At 24.3% G+C, this 12,766-nt stretch overlaps 1 protein-coding gene across 3 annotated transcripts in view; it reads right to left on the bottom strand.

Moving 5' to 3' along the window:
- Positions 1 to 12,766, bottom strand: part of LOC107162731 (arrestin domain-containing protein 3-like) — a 105,185-nt gene that overhangs the window by 89,082 nt on the left and 3,337 nt on the right. For 2 of the 3 annotated variants that reach the window (XM_089223005.1, XM_089223007.1), the window contains exon 2: positions 7,147 to 7,387. The exons of the other annotated variant lie outside the window; for it this stretch is intronic. The gene's annotated coding sequence lies outside the window, so the exon portion shown is untranslated. The remainder of the gene's footprint in view (positions 1 to 7,146; positions 7,388 to 12,766) is intronic. 3 annotated transcript variants of the gene reach the window in all.

Raw genomic sequence — 12,766 nt, 5'->3', positions numbered from 1 at the left:
TAACTACAGTTTTATTAAATAAATAAATAAATTACTGTTTACGTTTACCACACTTGAAAATCGTTAAGATCACGGAAATATGTAAATTATTTTGTAGTTGAAAATTTATTTAATAGGTATTAAACTTTAATAGTTAATGTTTAAAAATGTAATAGAAAGAATAACCATAAATTTAGCTCCAAACTTTGTCCGATCATTTCGAAATATATACCAATAAGTTTATTTTTATAGATTTGCAAATAAGTTATTTAAATATTTTAAGCTTAAGGCTATTACAGGGGGGATCAACTTCACATAGCCCCTCCAATTTAGTCCCGTCACTCAAACATTTATTAAAATCTACAAATCAATTTGTTTCAAAAAATACGGATATCAGAACACAAATTACTTGCAACTTACTGCTATAAGCATCAAATACCCAAATATAGTATAGAGTACTTGCAACTTATATCGTATACTTGAAATACTTGCAATCAGTATCAACTATCAAGTACTTGCGACATGTATCAACTATCAAGTACTTACGACATGTATCTATTATTAAGTACTTGTGACATGTATCAAGCAGGTACCTGAAAAACTTGCAATTAGTATCTATTACTATATAATACAACTTGTAATAATGTGTCAACATAATGTATTACTGAGAGTAGAAAAATAAATTATGAATCGTAATATAAAATATCTTTAGAAATAAAGGCCAACATAAAACGCCCTTGCTCAAAATCATTATCAGTATAGACATATAGGTAAGTCTCGTATAAAGTTATTTTTTATTGAATTCAAATTTAAGACATCAATTTCAATGCCCTATAGATACCTACAACATACCCAATGACAAGGTAGGTTCAATTGAAACTTACTACGCATCAGAGAGAGTTCCCTGGCTTTTTATTTATCTTCACTAAAAAATTGTATTTCTTAAATTTTTAAGCATTTCATATAGTTCATATCAAACATAAATCAGTCATAAAACATGATTAATAATTTAATAAAATTACCTATTCTAATCGGATTTTTAGTTGATATTATTATTTTACCTATTAATTTAAATGATAAAATAAAATATTTTTAGGCCTGCTGTGTAAAAATAGAATAGTTGTTAATTAAATTTATAATTTAGAAATCTATTTATAATTATATACTATATAAAAATTAAAAGTAATACAGTTATTATAGTAACCACTAATAATGAAATATTAATGAATTAAAAACTTCTGTTTTAAATACGAATTGGTTATCCCAATCAAGTAAGTACATAATAAAGTATAGTAACTTAAAGGATTCTAAGCGTATCAGTATCAGACGAGCATTGACAAAAAATAATTAACAAGCTAATCTGGAATGCTTTATAGTGTAATGGATTATCCATGTAATTTAATTTTAATTAAGAACACATTTTAAAATTACACGCTCATCATAATAGTTTTTTTTAATCAATACATACTTCAATACATTGTATATAGTATCTACCTACGATATATATATATACATATGTATATATTATATACTCACCAGATAAAATGAATCTTTATTATAATCGATTATTTGGGGTTATTTTATTCAAATAAACTCGTGTACATTATGATTACTTTCTGTAATACAGAGTGAAATATATCATAGTATAACACTGAGCTACCAGCTCAGCACCAATATGCCACGGAAACCCTGGGATAAATTAGAATTAGGTAGTCCTTTCATTCTTCAATTTTCAATTTAAAAAAAAATCTTAAATTTTCTATACTTTTGATATAACTTATGTACCTACAATGTACATATTACTTGACTTGTGTTCTTTATATGTATACATAAGAATAGTAATTTTACGTTTTTGAGAAAAACTACAATATTCTTTTGAATAATATCAACTGAATAATAATAACAAACTCCTCATTCTTCTTTTCTGAATGAATTAATATTTAATGACAATTTTATGTACGTGCATATAGTTTAAGGTAGGCAGGTATACATACAATTTATTATAATAATATTTTCTTCAAAGAGGTATAATACGCGTTCATTTATTATTTCTAAATGATGAAAGACCTTAGCTGTATTTTAGGGTAAAGTACATTTTTTAACTTATTCTAATATATTACGCTATTGTAATTACACAGCTGATACAATTTTAAGATATACATTTTCACTATATTGCATTGTACTGAATTATAAAATTTTCTGAACGAATCTAAAAACAAAAATATTATAAAACACTATAAACTATCTGTTTAGGTACCTATTGAGTTAGCCAAATCAATTTGACTTCTTGTATTTTATTGTTATAAATATAACATAAACAGCTACATGACAATACATTCGTTTGTTTTCAAAATTTATAAAATTATAACAGATAATAATGAAATAAGAATACATTTAAATCATTAATATATGAGACTCAGGATTTATTGCATTGAATATCAAGAAAATAATATCCACAAAAGTATGTATAGGTAACTTAAATTGTATACCAATGAATACGTAAACATTTTTTTAAAGCAATGTATAAAAATGTAAAGTAAAAAAAATTATGTTTTCAATTTACAATAAAAATGTGTTAATTAATTTAAAGAGATTCACTTCTAAAAAATACGAAAGACGAAACGCGTGCAGTCAGTGAAGATGACCCGTCAACTGATGACGTGACAGTAACATAAGTGCCCCTGAAAGTTGCTCATTAAATATCTTATCTTTGTATAGTTATTGTCAATTATAATTGAACTCATTAGTGCACAGAAAATAATTTCATAATAAAATTATCAAATATTTTATTGTATCTACTTAAATGAAAAAGAAAATATTTAAAAAATATTCCACATCATAGAAAACGTAGTAAATATGCTTAAGAAAAGGGGTTAAAATAAATGTATATTTTAATAAAAACCGCAGTATGGAGTGTTTTTAGTTTTTTTTCTTTTTAATTCGTTATAAACATAGAACATATTTTTATCTTATTTTATAAATTTGTTCGAATATTAAATAAAAATATGCAAATTCAATAAGTCCTCCAATATTAGTGCAGAGTACTAATCATAATTTCACATTTATCATATTATATTCATACAACACAATAACACACACATATTTACATAAACTAATTTTTATAGAATTCAATTACACTATAGTTACATTTAAAAATATAATATTAATTGTAACATTAACAGGCCTGTTCAAGTACCAGTGTGTTATAAATAGGTCATCATCATAGTCTACTGTAATGTAATCAACCAGTGAAGTGTATTTCATATGTGTTGAACTTCCACAAATATTTAATTTAATAATATTATTAAATTATATAAAGTATAAAATTGTGATCAATTTTTAATTAGTACGTAAAAAGTACGTAATAATCTTGTGATCTTTCTTATTCTATCGATAATTTATAACATTATCTAACATTTTTTTTTATGGATAATTCTTGTCATCAAACACAATTTTTATGCGATGTTAAAAATGAGAATACAAACGTCGATTATTTAAATACAATTATTATTAATATTCATTCAAATAACCAATGCCACATATATCTTGATCGATTCATATTATAATTATGTTATTATAATTATAACATTATTATAATATTTGAATTCTCTAATAGAGTCTCAAAGTATATCATATAAGTTGGTATACATACGCCGTTATCTAAAGACGTTTTGGACTAGGAAAAATATTTTTATGTGATTACAGATATTAAAAAATTATGCTGAAACATAAGTAGTATTTTATCATGCCATGACGTGAAATACATTTAAATAAAATTATTACTCATTTTGTTTAAACCAAATTCGACGAATTAACTAGGTATCGTAATCTACTACTACTCATGTATTTAAGAATGAATCGAAAGTAGTTTGTATTTAATAAATATAAATAAACTTTATGGCAAATTAGAACAACAAAATAATCATAATAACTTGCATAGTTAACTAGTTCAAAACATATTTGAATAATAATTATTAAATTAATAAATCCAATGTTGTATTGCTGCGTTTATATGATTATATATAATAGATAATTGACTTATAGATAATTTTTTTGATAAATATTTGATTATAATAATTTACATTGGCAACACAGATGAAAACGAAAAACTTATATGTAATAAGGACCAAAGAGTATAGCATAATTTCAACAAAAATATAAATTTTCGTTGTCGAATTCAGTTCATCAGTGGTATTTGTACAAAATATTTACAATCACATTACAAAAAAAGTATTATTTAATATTGTCATAAAAAGAGATTCAAAGAGATCTAATACGGATTCAGTATATATTATAATATAATATATATATATATATATATATAAATATATAATTCTGAATTTACTGAATTGTAAATTCGCCTAAACTAGAGTACGTGAAGGGTGGCCCATCATTTTTGTTTAGTACCCACTGTATAATAACTAATAATAATTCTGCTTCTTGACTAAACTATAAAATTCATGTACAATATTAGATACATGAAATAGAAAATACTGATTTATCTTAATAATAAACATTCGCATATAAATCAAATTTATAAATAACTATATCAAACTTTTAAGCAATTATGAAACAAATATTAATTTTTTTTTTAATCAGTAAACCAAAAATTACCGTTGAATAATATTATAGTAATATCAATCAAAAATAATAATTCAAAAGTGTTAACTATAAAAAAGATTACACAACTTGATTAACCATTAAAGAAGTATCAATCGTATTTAGGAAAAAATTGCAAATTGGTCGGCTTATCGAAGGATCAACAAGATAATGCTAATTTTAAATAAACCCGACACGGTCACATAATATGAAAGTATTGGTTTTACAGTGATGTGTGTGAGATTTTATTTTCTAGTTTGTCATCACCTTTTAAAGCATTAAAAATTATTTAATCTTTGATTTACTCAAGTGTGGTATTTTAGTTGTGGAGGAACAAAGCTTAAAAATTCAATTCAAGTTGCCTTGTATTGGGATATCAAAGCAACTACCCATATAAGGTAGACAATAACTGTTTTATTTGAATATTGAATCCATTGAAATGCATTTTTTTATGGCATCTACCTAAAAATTAATCAATTTACAATTTTAAAATAAATGCTATGCTTAAACTTTTTTAACTATTCTCGTAGTAAAAAAGCATATTATAGTATCGTACATAAGACAAATAAATATTTTTGAGGATATTTTATTTGATATAAATTACATCTGGATGCTTTGCTTGTCCTCAAAATTCTTCTAAAAATTCTAAAACGTAATATAAACTTTTAGTAGTTTCAAAAAATCCGAATGATTTCGAATCAAATTTATAATTATTTCTTTGGATTGATGTTTTACCACGTTTGGATGTGATATAGATACTATAAATCATTACACGTGTAACAATATTTTAAATTTCAGTCAAATTAGTGTCAAAATATGTTATGCTTGCTTGTCACCATGACCTAGCTGTTATAATGTTAATTTCTATTGTCGAAATTATTTTGTTGTTTGATATTATGTGACAGCTCCGTTTGTGTAGATAAGTTTTGTGCTTAATCTGAGGACACAGTAACCTTCATTTTAGATTATGTATCAAGTTGATGATATTTTCATAGATATTACGTAATATGACAATTGGCCTGCAATTAATATTCAGCCAGAGGTTAATTACATTCCAATTAATTTTATATAATTAACAACAAATAAATAAATTATAACCACTTAGACATTATCACTTCAAATAATTTAAAAACAAAGAATTCTGTAAGGTACGTAACGAATTTTTATATACTTATATAAAAAAATATTGTATTATACCTATAATAAATCATTCAGTTTTCAAATTGTTCATAATAGTAAAAAATAAAACATGTTAGTAAGGGAGGGATATATATCACATAAACTAATAAAGATGGTAGTACAAACAGTTTTGATATTTAACTAAAATATTATATATGAACCTATAAAGCTATTTATAAAACATTATAACTAATTAAAATCTTATTATATAAATTACTTTAAAAAAAAATTGTTAGCACACCGACGAATATTGAGAATTATTGAGATTATACAAATCATATTATCTGAATTGATAATTTTTTCGTACATTTTACGTTTTTCAGTTATAATATAATATGATTTAAACGATCAAATACTGATTTCAATATATAATTCATTATAATCAATAAATATTGTTTAATAATATGATGGAAATTACATACTATAAAAAATATCATTATTGGCAATTAAAATAATGACAAATCTAAGATTGTAAAACGAAATAATTATTCATAACATAAGATTTTAAGTTAATTTTGTAGTTATATCTGCTATTGTTTTTCGTAAAAATCTTTATTTTACATGTGATTGTGCAATGTTATCTAAATTCGAACAATAATAAAATATATGTACATTTTATTTTTAAATTCCAGTACAAAGCTTTATAAAAAATCTTGTTTGAATATTCAAACCTTAGGCTGTAAAATTAACATATTATGAATTTCTCACCAAGAACAAAATAGTTTAGGTGCATATTTATTTTTTTTATATTTATTAATTTCTCAAAAATTTTAATTTGAAACGCTTTTAAAAAATGCTGGTATTATATTTTTTCAAATATTACCTATCATGCATTTTTTTAATTACGGTAAATTGAATTTTTCAACAAACAAAAATGTTATACTAAATAAGGCTACAATTTTAAATAACTGTAAACAGTGCATAAAACCTAAATATTTTAAAAATTATATTATTTATAATAAATGCTAATATGAATAATTGTTTAAAATTTCAAGCTACCACAGCTTTCGTTTTTGAATTAAAATAAATAAAAAACAATTATTTTCGCAAAAAAATCTGTTTTACATAAATGTTTTGTTTGTTTTTGCCGACTATACTGAAAGTTTTTGAGATTTTATACTTTTGACCCACAGAAGTACCAACAACCTCGATTTTCAACCAGAAACTACTAACAAAGTTGATTACTAGCACATATTTTACGCTACCTTTAAAAAGTGTCTTCAAATAAAAAAACGAAAATTTCAAAAACACATCATCGTTGCAGTAAAATCGATACACATTTATTGCTCCTCTCAGAGTCAAATACAAATGTTAATAGCTAATATATATATTTTTTTTAATTTAGATATAATTAATATTGTTTAAATGTATATAGAATTTAATACTTACGCAGTTAAGCGATGATTTTTTTTAATATCAACAACACTGATAGAATTTACGTTTAAAAATTATTTTATCAAAGCACACTGTGCAATTTTATTTTTCCGTTAGATTTACGTGCAAAACGCTATCGAACGGCTCAGCTGCCGTCACACCGCCAACTGAAAGTCCAAATACATCCGGCGCCAAGCTGCGACCTCCCTCGGGATACACCACAAAGGGTGTGCTTTTGATATGCGCGCGAAAATCCCTGCGGAAAATGAGTTTTTATTATACACTAACTTACAGAGGTGCAAATAAAAAATAAAACCGACAGCAGCTCGTCGTTTAGATTATTTTTTGATCTGTCATTAATTTAACGTTTATTCTTATTTTTCCATGTTCATAATAAGTACTTACCTACCTGACAAATATAACATCATTAAACACGTATTCAATTAATTCAATATTATTTTATTTCTATCGCCAATAGTACCTAATTTAACAGTTTATTTTACACAAAATTCACTTTTTTTGCATCCATTCACGAGTTTCCCATAAAAACAGTACCCAACTATGATGCACTTAATTCAGATGTTTGCAAAGTATTGAAAGCTGCCTGGTATATATAAATATAAGTTTATTTTCACAAACAATTTAAATTATTCATTTTATTTTAATCTCCACATTAAGCGTATAATTAAATATTTGATTTATGACTAATCAGAACAGTGAAGTTTTTAAATCGGAAATTATTTTTATTTAAAAATATACAATTTATTTCTCAGACATTTCTACAGAAAATAATAGTGATTCTATAGTTAAAATTATTAATGGGCAATTAATTAAACAAATTAATATTTTAATATTAGAAACTCCTCGCAGGATTGAAGTTCAAAACTTAAACATTTTAACGGAGTTCTTTATTTTTTTTCATCTCGACCAAGTTAAAATGCTTTAATAAACTTTCAGCAAAGACAAAATCAATTACTTAAGATACGAACGCTTCACTGCAACACATGTATTAATGTGTCCGAAATACCTCCTAACTAATATCATTGAAATAAAATATTTACATTGCTATCTATTGTAATATATAGATTGCATTATTATGTATTCATCAATTTCATTTTTTAAAGTTTTTAAATTTGTTATGATTATTTTGTTTCCTAGTAATTGCTTAAGAATTTATGTTGTAAGTTTCTTGTTTTTAAGGAAGGACGCGTAAAGCATTAATAAATATTTCAAAAAAACTTAACAGTTTTCATAATGACTGAAATCAAAATATAATAATAAGCTTTATAAGTCATTAAGTTATTAGTGTTTTAGGTACCTTTAAGAGCCCTTAAGGTACTTCTAGCCTCTAGAGTCCACTCTGTAACTCTCTAGTTTCTATATTCACTTTTAATAAATCATCGTCATCTTTTAAAGCTAATTTAAAAAGCGTATAATTCACCAAAATGATATTCATCATACAATTAACACGGCGTATATTATGTATTATACATAGTATAAAGTCATCATACATGTCAACCAAATTCTCGTAATTAATTAATGATACGCCTTACTTTGCGCATGATAAAATATTAAAATCATAAAATGTTTTTTTTACAAATATTTAAATTTCAAACAGACATAATATATATTTATTACTATCTTTTTTCAGAATTTCTTACACAATACTTTCCAAGCTACGAAGTAGATACTCCATGTTATAACTACACATTTTTTTAGGTGTTTTTTGCACAATCTTAGTGGATTTTATACTTTTTGATGCATTGTTGAAATTTCTAATTTTTTACGACATTTTTGACCTATTTTTCATATAAGAAAACAAAACAAATTAAGTTCACGAAAAAAAAAAATACGGAATTTACACTGCAGCAAACTCTGCATGTGCAGATTCCAAACTTTGTCTTCCTAGAAAAATATAATGAAATAAAGCATCAGAAAAATGTTTTTTAAAAAATTCCTTTTTTGTGTTACTTTGCTCGCATATGCTTATTGAGCCTAAACAGTACAGATTGCATATTACATTGTAAAAAATCAAAAAAAAATCTTTTAATTGATTTATTAAATTTAATAGTTGATCATCATTGCATACGAAAAACGATTCTGGGCTAAGACCGGACTGTCATCCTATATTAGATACTAAGTATATTTCATGATGTATTTATGCTGCCATTATAATAATATTTTATTCTACTAAAACAATAATTTGTTAGGTTGAATTTTTTGTTGTTTATTGCATTTTTTACAATTATTACACTTACTATAGCTGATCCTGCAGCCCGGTGTTGCTCATGACGACGACAAATTATGCCCATCGATTTACCCCTTCATAAGCTTCATTAAATGTAAATTCATTTTTGTGAATATTTGAATTCTTTTGACCTATAGTATAAAATATAGGTATACAATTCTATCCAAGTATCCAACCGTAATAACTAATTTATTTTATGAGACCATTTCATGAAAATCTGTCAAAAACTATAGATTTCCATAAGGGTCGTCCACTAGGACTGTTGATTTTATTTTTTATGTAGTAGATAACACATTTATTTATTATAACTATACGTAAATCTATTACCCGACTTCATAAGGAAATTAATTTATATTTCTATCGTATTCTGTTATGTTTCAGTTGAAAGAAATAAAACAAATAAAAAAATAAAATTACTAGTTTTTTGATTTTCCACTTCTTCGTTCTTTGATATTCAAATTCAGTATCTTTTCCGATGGGAAAATAAATCTAGATGGTTTATTCAGGAGGTCGAAATTCTCAGTAATTTTCAACGACCCCGGTTGAAAATATTAAAAATTGGATGTAAGATGCACATCCTCCGGTATATAAGATTACCTATGTATCAAATCAGAGCCTAAGTCCCTTAGACATGACTATGAATCGACTACATTTTCACGCAAACTTCGATGTTTATTAGTATAAATTAATATTTAATCATTATAATATATATATTACTGTCATGTATTATTCACATTTTGCATGCATTTTATAGTAAAAAGTAATTTGCAAATTTTGGTATTTTTATGCAATTTGTTTATGCATCTTTAAACGATCATAAAGAAATTTGTGTGAATATTTTTTTTTTTTGTAATTAGCTAACCTAACCTTGTATAATATTTTCATGATTTTTGATATATAAAAATAAAAATTATACCATATATAACTACATAAGTCAACCTATATCTCTATATTTTTAAATTACAACAAACAAAGTCGATTTTGTTGAAAACTGGTTTTATTTCATAATAATTTCTGTTTTCCTTATTATTATTTTTTTTTCTCGGTTATTTTGAAGTAAATAAATGGGAATTTATCACTTTTGATCCCATCCCCAAATACAAACTAATAATAATATTTTCTATAAGAAATCTTTATAGTTGAAGATATAAGCATTTACACTGTTCCGAAAGGTAATGGCAGACAAAAAAACACACATCATTATAAAATCAAAACATTCGACACTCTGAAATGCATCTGATTGTTTCACTTTTAACCATACCGTTATGATGGAATTATTATCATAAACTTTATTTATTGTTATTTTTATAACAGATTTTTGTACAGATATTTAAGTACTATACGATAATTTTACTTCACTAAGTATAAAAACAATCATAGCGAATTATTATTAATTGGGTAGGTACCTATCTAATATACATAATAATACATATAAACAAGGAATTATTATAAATTAATTGATTATTATTCGTTAAGTACCTAATTACCTAATTACCATAAGCGTTTCACTAGGTATACTAAGGAAAGCTAAGGGATTAGCCCTTCAAAACTTAGGATAACCCTCAAAATAAATAATTTAATTGTTTCATAAAATATTAGAAATCCTTTTAAAATTCAATTGTAATTTAATTCTTGTTCAAAGTTTATAATAATTTTATTTTTCTTGTAATAAACATGGTAAATATCATGAGCTGTATTTATTTTTTGAAACGATTTTACGTTGATGTGATTATTATGCATAATTTAAAATTTTGGAGTATATACACTGAACCATAAAATACAGACAGCATAATATTATTGTGAAAAATGAAAATTCAGTAAATAAATATTTGTGTTTTTTTTTTTATACTTTTAAGTGAAAATAAATGGTGGTGAGTGGGAAACACCTCGAGTTACATTTCATGCATTATCAGATAGGGGTTATATTCCCTTCCCAATATTTTAGCCCTATAGTTGCGTTACTGGTAATTACATTAAAACATAAGTTTCATATTCCCAGTTTATTTTATACCTATACATATTATGTACATTATAATATTATACACATTTTACAGTTTATACTATGTATAAGTTTAGTATAAGATACAGTAAATAGGTGATTGGCGAAATTACTATAGTGAATATTAACATATTATATTATTCGAGTCAGACGTTAATTATTTTAATACGTATGTAACGTAATAACGTGACCGATGTACTAATTGCATATAAATAAATGGGTTCACGTTTCACATTTATTATTACTCTGATTTATACCATTATACAGGTAAACCACTAAGGCATGTTCACCTTTTACACGTTAACAATAATGCATTCATTCAAATTAATTTTTACGGAATTTCGTATACTTGAAGTGTAAAAGGGTTGTAAACCATATTTTAAGATACCTACATGGTTACATCGATTTCTTCAGCCATGCAAAAAGTATGGTAATACAAAATTACAACTTGAATAAAATGGAACTTTTTATTTTTCAAATAATATTCTCCTTATAAATATTAAGCTTATTATGATTTTCCTAAAAAAGTTGATGCATCTAAATCAAAAAACTATACAGTAGTTTTTGAGTTATTGATCACTAAGTTCTAAATATATTAATCCTTAATAACTGTTACGTATTATATAAATTATAAAATACATTTATTTATAATATTTATAAATCATAAAGTGCTATTTATTAATATTTAATATTAATTACAATAATTATCAAATCATCATTAACCCATAGATATCTTAATTAACTTATACAATTATTAGACAAAACGGTTGTTTATTTTTTTTAGAAAATAATTATGTAACTTAACTCCTTTAAATTTCGAGTTACATGTATACTGTATATATTAACTTTTTTTTTTAAAAAGTTATAAAATTAATAATATAATAGCCAATAGAGTGGATCTGGTTTTTGAAAAAAGAAGTTCTTATCATTAAATAATTTAATTTAATTTAATGGAACAATTAATGTAATTTAAAATATCTAATTAACGATTAATTTTATCATAATAATGATTATTGAATGTAAAATTCATGAAAGTTTTAAGATATAACACATATATCATACCTACCTAATCGTTTTTCACCTTAATGACTTTTTATGTTTAAAATGTAGGTGTATAAAATACGAATGTAGGTAGGATGTTATTCCTGTATTAGAGATTGAAAAATTATTAAAAAATATATTATTTTCTCGGTTTACTCGAACTTGTGATAAAAAAATAATAATCTAAATGATTGATTCATATAATATAGCTTATAATTAGATATTGGCAACACAAATAGTCAATTAATATTGATATTTTTAATTAAAATTACTGATTTCGATAAAATTGTATGGTTGTTATTTTTTAATGTTTAAGCAGGAGACTGGTTCCTATTATAATATGGTAG

The sequence above is a fragment of the Diuraphis noxia genome, unplaced genomic scaffold (assembly GCF_037042655.1).
Source record: "Diuraphis noxia isolate RWA-SAM2 unplaced genomic scaffold, SU_Dnox_SAM2 contig0003, whole genome shotgun sequence".
NCBI classification, from domain to species: domain Eukaryota; kingdom Metazoa; phylum Arthropoda; class Insecta; order Hemiptera; family Aphididae; genus Diuraphis; species Diuraphis noxia.
The sequence above is the reverse complement of the archived record's forward strand: the minus strand, read 5'-3'. Positions and strand labels throughout refer to the sequence as shown.